General features: G+C 39.0%; 1 protein-coding gene across 1 annotated transcript in view; it reads left to right on the top strand.

The window, feature by feature from the left end:
• The first annotated feature begins 271 nt into the window (after window positions 1–271).
• Window positions 272–6,139, top strand: part of LOC126199230 (ATP-dependent translocase ABCB1-like) — a 169,509-nt gene continuing 163,641 nt past the window's right edge. The window contains exon 1 of the mRNA XM_049936022.1: window positions 272–375. The gene's annotated coding sequence lies outside the window, so the exon portion shown is untranslated. The remainder of the gene's footprint in view (window positions 376–6,139) is intronic.

Genomic DNA, 6,139 nt, shown 5'->3' with positions numbered 1-6,139 from the left:
TTCCTCCTTCCGGTGCAGTCGTCCTACGAGGCTTTATGCAGAAGACGAAGTAGTGATCAGTGGGCCGCGCATTTATCACGTGACAAACGCCACACCGATTATTCTATTACTTTATTTTGTCTCTTTTATCTCCAGCGTACTAACGGCACACTTACACATCTGGTGAAACCCGAAAGGCTTATCAGGGCACGACATAGAGAGCTTATCAGTTCTGATAACTGTCCAGATAAGAAAAGAGCGTCCCGGATTTGGAGATCGATCTCTGCTTTACGTAAGCTATACTGCTCTTATAAAGGGGCACGTGGAAACGTGCTGCAGTAGTGGCACTAGCAGTTCCAGTGCAGAAGCCGCTTGCGGCAACCGTGTGTGTACCTGGTAAGATGTGCTTGCGTCATATTTCTTAATCACTTAGCAATTTAGCTTCTCAGTGCCACAGCGAAGTGGACTCTGTGTTCTCAGGTATGGCAACGATTCATGAACTTTATTTTCGTTATTAGTTACTGTGCCTAATGGTTTTACATAATCTACATTGTACGGTAAAAATTGTAAACAACACAATTTAGGTATCCTACTACTTCATTAGTTTTCGGTTTCATACGTAAACAGTAAACTGGCTTGTTTTATGATGTACAAACAACAGAGCCGTATTACACAGCAATACTGTGACTTATACACAAAAGGGTTCACGAATTTTACGTGTCATTTACGCCTATCAATAGCCACGTGTTACACAAGTACTCTCAGAAACTGAATATAATACCCTAGCTTACACGAAGCACAAAGGAAAGGGGTATATTATGGAACGTCACTCAGAGCATAAAATTCCAGACAATGAAAGAAAAATAACTAAAACTAAAAAAGCTCAAATGGTTCAGTAAAGAAATAGTGTAACAAAGGCATTATGTCTTAACCTCAAGTTGCTGAAGAAAGGTCAATTGGTCCTTTTGTCTGATTATAATGTTTATCCACACACCGTCTGCGATTATATCCTCATTACACACATCGTATAACTTGAATACATGAGGTATTTAGTCAACCAAAACAGCCAACAACAAGAAAAACAGTGAGTCTAATGCTCATCATTGTTGAAACAGTGTTGTCAAACCACAAAGTATAGAAAAAAGTCTTTATTTATTGACAGCCCTTATATAAAGGAAATTACAATCTAAAAATCATGTAAATGAATAACTTAGAGTGTAACCATTGTATAGACTACCTCAGAGGCTGTAAGACCGATGAGAAAGAAAAAAAATTTAAATGGAACTAGATACTGTATTAAGTGTCATTGTTCTGGAGAATAATTGTTGCTGTGGCTTGTGTATTACCAAATAGAGATATTGTCTCAACATTTTCTGATAGCTACAGATATGTAAATATTTCTGACAATATTTATACAGGGGTGTAATACATCAGCTTACTCAATTTATATCTAGAATAAAAATAGTTATCTTACAAAATATTATGAAACTTAGCACAATGACTTTAATGTGAAATATGTGGTTCTTAAGTCATAAGGTATCAAATTGTAGCTCTTTAAAAACGATAGAAAAATATTTAAATATCAACTAATAAATTTATAATTTAACTCTTTAAATTATGAACTACTATTTAAGAAAATAAACTTAATTGCATAACCATAAATAGTTGCTGAAATTATACCAAAATTAATTAGAATTGCAATTCCAAAATTGCTTGGTAATTACATCATGTTACAGCTCTTAAGAAGATTTAGTGGAACTAAATTCACAAATAATGCAAAGTACAAGTGAACAGATAAGCAAGAATAAAACATTACCACAACAACCAACAAAAATTAAAAACAACTGAACTTAAATTACTAACTACATATTAAAAATCTAAAAGAAAAATAAAATAGTAAATAGACTGAGGACAAGTTTCTCTGATAACTAAATATGACTTCTCTGTTGTATAAAAATAGACATAGATATAATTCACTCTTAATACATCACAATCCATGGCACATTTAATGGTATTTAGACTAAACATCGCAGTGATATTGATAGCATAGAAGTAAACATCCTTGTTTGATGAAATGTATGTAATTTAAAGTGAATTATTGAAGTCATATACATGATTCAATTCAGGGTCTTATGGAAATTTAAAACATATGTAAGTAGGTATGTCGAGGAACTCCTATAGTGTTGTTAGATGTTTGTGCGATATGTATGAGAGCTTTATAAATAAGTAACAATATTTTAACGGACAGGCAAAAGTTCACATTATAAATTATCACAATTTAAGTAACTGATAATTATACAAGATTTCTCTAGAGTTTTGGTGTAACTCTGTATATGAGAACAGCATTAACTCTATGAAGAATGGAAATCATTAACTCAAATTTTCTCAATATATGGCTTATGAATCCGAAGGATCACGAAATCTTGAATTTCTATAGTTATTTGCTACGTAGATCACACTATTTTTCATTGCCAAGTGTTCATCTCAGTTTACGTCTTACATGTTAATTAATATTTCGTGTTATTTTACTGTCAGAGGTTCCTTAATTACTTAGTGGAAAGACTCTGCGTTTAGTTACGTTGAAAGATTCGGTGTGTCTTGGGAGGATGTCTATTTCTTTGACAGTAGTCGTACTGTTTCCGATGTTAATGACATCAAATGTACAGTCACTTTCATTTAACTGCGTTCATTCGACTTACACACATTTAATTGAAAATTTGGATCGATAACAGAGGTGACAATTCTTTTTCTCAGTGCCATTTTCTGAACTAAACTTGGATAAATGACGTTACACTTTGTCTGTTATTGTAATTATTGTACTTCGAGATAATACATATTATTTCAGCTGCAATTATAACTTGTTTTTCAAAGGCCTAAGTGCCGTTTTCCTGGATTATGATGAAGCCTGATAACGACTGTCATATTTCGCGCGGTCATCATTACTTGATTATTATCTTTGGTGATTTGTAGTGGATTAGTGATTACAGAGGGCATTGTAGTGTTGTTTATGGCACGTTGCGCATGTAATTTATTTGTGTCCATTACGCCAATAAGAAAGCAAGTTGTTCCTTCTTCTTGGAAACCTATGTGTGTACAGGTGATTTTCTACTTCTAGTCGTTCCCATTGATTAACTTCAGAATCGTGGTAGACCCAGTGGACACTACAAGGGACTTCGATGTCCAAAAGGCAACACAGATTGAGGATCACGTAGGACACCATACAAAACTCTGCCCGAACAGTACCGACCGACCGCGTGTCAACTTCAGCTGATAGGCGTCACTGGAAGCAAATATGCAGCAGCATGTGGTCAGTACTCAGCTCTCCCTGCCGTTGTCAGTTTCCGTTTCAGTGGCCGCTACTTCCCAATTAAATGGTTCCTCAACTGCCCTCACAAGGACTCAATGCACGCCGCATGTCATCAGCGCTACACTGTAACGAACTGTCATCCATCCAATTACTAGACACGCACCAACGTGTTGACTACGGAGATTTGACGGGAAACGATGTCACGAGTGATTCAAAGGCATTGGCCCACTCGTACAAGGGTTATTCAAATTTGAATTTATACTTACTCGTCGAGCTCGAAATCACATCAGTAACTGAAATTGAAGGGTAGCAAGTGATCTTAACTCGACAAGAAGTCAGTTACGCGTTACAACGTTCTGGGCAGCATTTTTTTTGTAGCTTCTTGTAATCGATTACTAGATAACCGTGACAGTCGGATGGCAGAGTTCAATTACCTGGGCTAACAATCACCCACATGAGTGGTGAACAATTAAAATTTTATCAAATCGCTGGTCAATCCTTGACGGAATTTACTTCAAACGAACATCCACACATTTATAGGCACTTCGTAAGCCAGAGTACCTAATGTGGAGGAGGGTATTTAGTGTATCATTAACATATGCCTGAAATACCATTCTATTGGCCGATTGTGAGTGGCAATAAACAATCAGACTTCCTTGTGATTTTTCCACAATATCTGAGTCTGCCATCCAGCTTCACTTGGATAAATTTACGTGCCTGTTCCTCGATGAGATGCTCCAGTCCTCCTACATACTTATAGGCTGTGGATAACTCCAGTGCCTGATCGCTTAACATGTAGTCAAGCAAAATAGGAACTTTTCCTGTATTCACATATAGTACGATACGTTTCTTTAAGAGTCAACTGGTAAAATTTTCACAAGGCGCTGATCATCTACAAGTGTCTCTGTATTTTGCAACAAGCTTTTGACGATGTCAACTCCCAGCACGAAGCTGCATCGTCGACGAATAACCTCATGGTGCCATAGAACAGATGTTGTGGGGCAGGTCATCGTAAGGTACATCAGTCGCTTTCCTTGTTTCGGACTATGCCTAGTTAGTAAATAAGGCGTAACATCTGTCTCTTAGACGGTCGTCTGACAAGTCGCTGAGCTCACGGAATTTACGGTTCGGACCTCGCTCGATGGCTTCCTTAGACTGGCATCAGTCTCTACACTAGGTGAACGAAAGTCTCCCTAGTCACCTGTGTCATGTGGAATTGGCCCTTAGACGTCACAAGAGGCTGATACGCCAGCATAAAAGGTAGTAGGGCCTATCGTCTATTCAATAGAGTTGCTGTAATAGTCGAAAATATCGGCCAGGGAAGCTCAATAATTCGGGAGTGGCTAGACATCACGGACTTTTCTACCCTTCTAAAGATGTCCAGGTCGATTTTTACTGATGTGATAATGACGTGGAACCATGAAGCAACTATCACAACGTAATCAAAGTCAGGAAGATCTCAAGAAGTGACGTACAGGGACCGTCAAATCTTCCAGAAGGTGGTTGCAGAAAAATCGCATGAAATCTTTGGAAGGTAAAACTTGTGCTTTCCAATGTGTTACCACCACTTCAGCTAGCACAATTGTTGCGCGTAGGGAGTTAAAATTAATGGGGTAAAAAGGGCGAGTAGCTCGACATGAGTCACACGTTTCAGTTGACAGTGCTAAGCGACGGTTGAAGTGGTGTAAACAGAGGCATCAGTGGAGAGTCTATGGCACGAAACTAATCATCTGGAGCAATGGCTCACGCTATACCCTGTGATAATCTGACGGGACGGTTTGGGTGTGACAGATGCACGTAGAACGATCTCTGCCGTCGTGTGTAATGACAACAGTGGAACAAAGTTGTTTTACGGTGTGTGTGATAAGGCTGTGGTTCCCTTATTGCACCTAAGAAAACGCTAAATGCGGAGGGACAGGAACATATTTTATTGCTTTGTGTTCTGCGTACGATTAAGGGACAGTTCGGAGAGCGTAATGATTTGTATCAGCATGACAATATGCTCTATGATAAAATTCAGCACTTCCGAGAAAGTGATTCCTGGAATGAACTGGACTGCCGAGAGTCCCCACTTCAACCCAATAGAACCACTTTGGGATGAGTTAGAACGTCGGTTTGGCTCCAGAACTACCTGTTCTGGTTTCTGCCATTGAGAAGAAATATCATTAAAGGTGTTCTCAGCAGAGTTTCAGCCGTCGCAAGGGCGATTGGTTAACACAGCCTCCATTAATGTCCACTCATACGCTCAGGATACTTTTAGTCACGTAGTGTTTCTTGCAGTTCTAGGTATGCGATAGTGTTCAAATGGTTCAAATGGCTCTGAGCACTAGGGGACTTAACGTCTGAGGTCATCAGTCCCCTAGAACTTGTTGTTGTTGTTGTTGTTGTCTTCAGTCCTGAGACTGGTTTGATGCAGCTCTCCATGCTACTCTATCCCGTGCAAGCTTCTTCATCTCCCAGTACTTAGTGCAACCTACATCCTTCTGAATCTGCTTAGTGCATTCCTCTCTTGGTCTCCCTCTACGATTTTTACCCTCCACGCTGCCCTCCAATGCTAAATTTGTGATCCCTTGATGCCTCAGAACATGTCTTACCAACCGGTCCCTTCTTCTTGTCAAGTTGTGCCACAAACTCCTCTTCTCCCCAATTCTATTCAATACCTCCTCATTAGTTATGTGATCTACCCATCTAATCTTCAGCATTCTTCCGTAGCACCACATTTCGAAAGCTTCTATTCTCTTCTTGTCCAAACTATTTATCGTCCATGTTTCACTTCCATACATGGCTACACTCCATACAAATACTTTCAGAAACAACTTGAACTACTTAAACCTGACATAACCGTAACGGTCG

This window comes from Schistocerca nitens, chromosome 8, assembly GCF_023898315.1.
Source record: "Schistocerca nitens isolate TAMUIC-IGC-003100 chromosome 8, iqSchNite1.1, whole genome shotgun sequence".
Classification (NCBI taxonomy): Eukaryota; Metazoa; Arthropoda; class Insecta; order Orthoptera; family Acrididae; genus Schistocerca; species Schistocerca nitens.
Note: the sequence above shows the minus strand (reverse complement) of the source record. Positions and strands in the feature narration are given on the sequence as shown.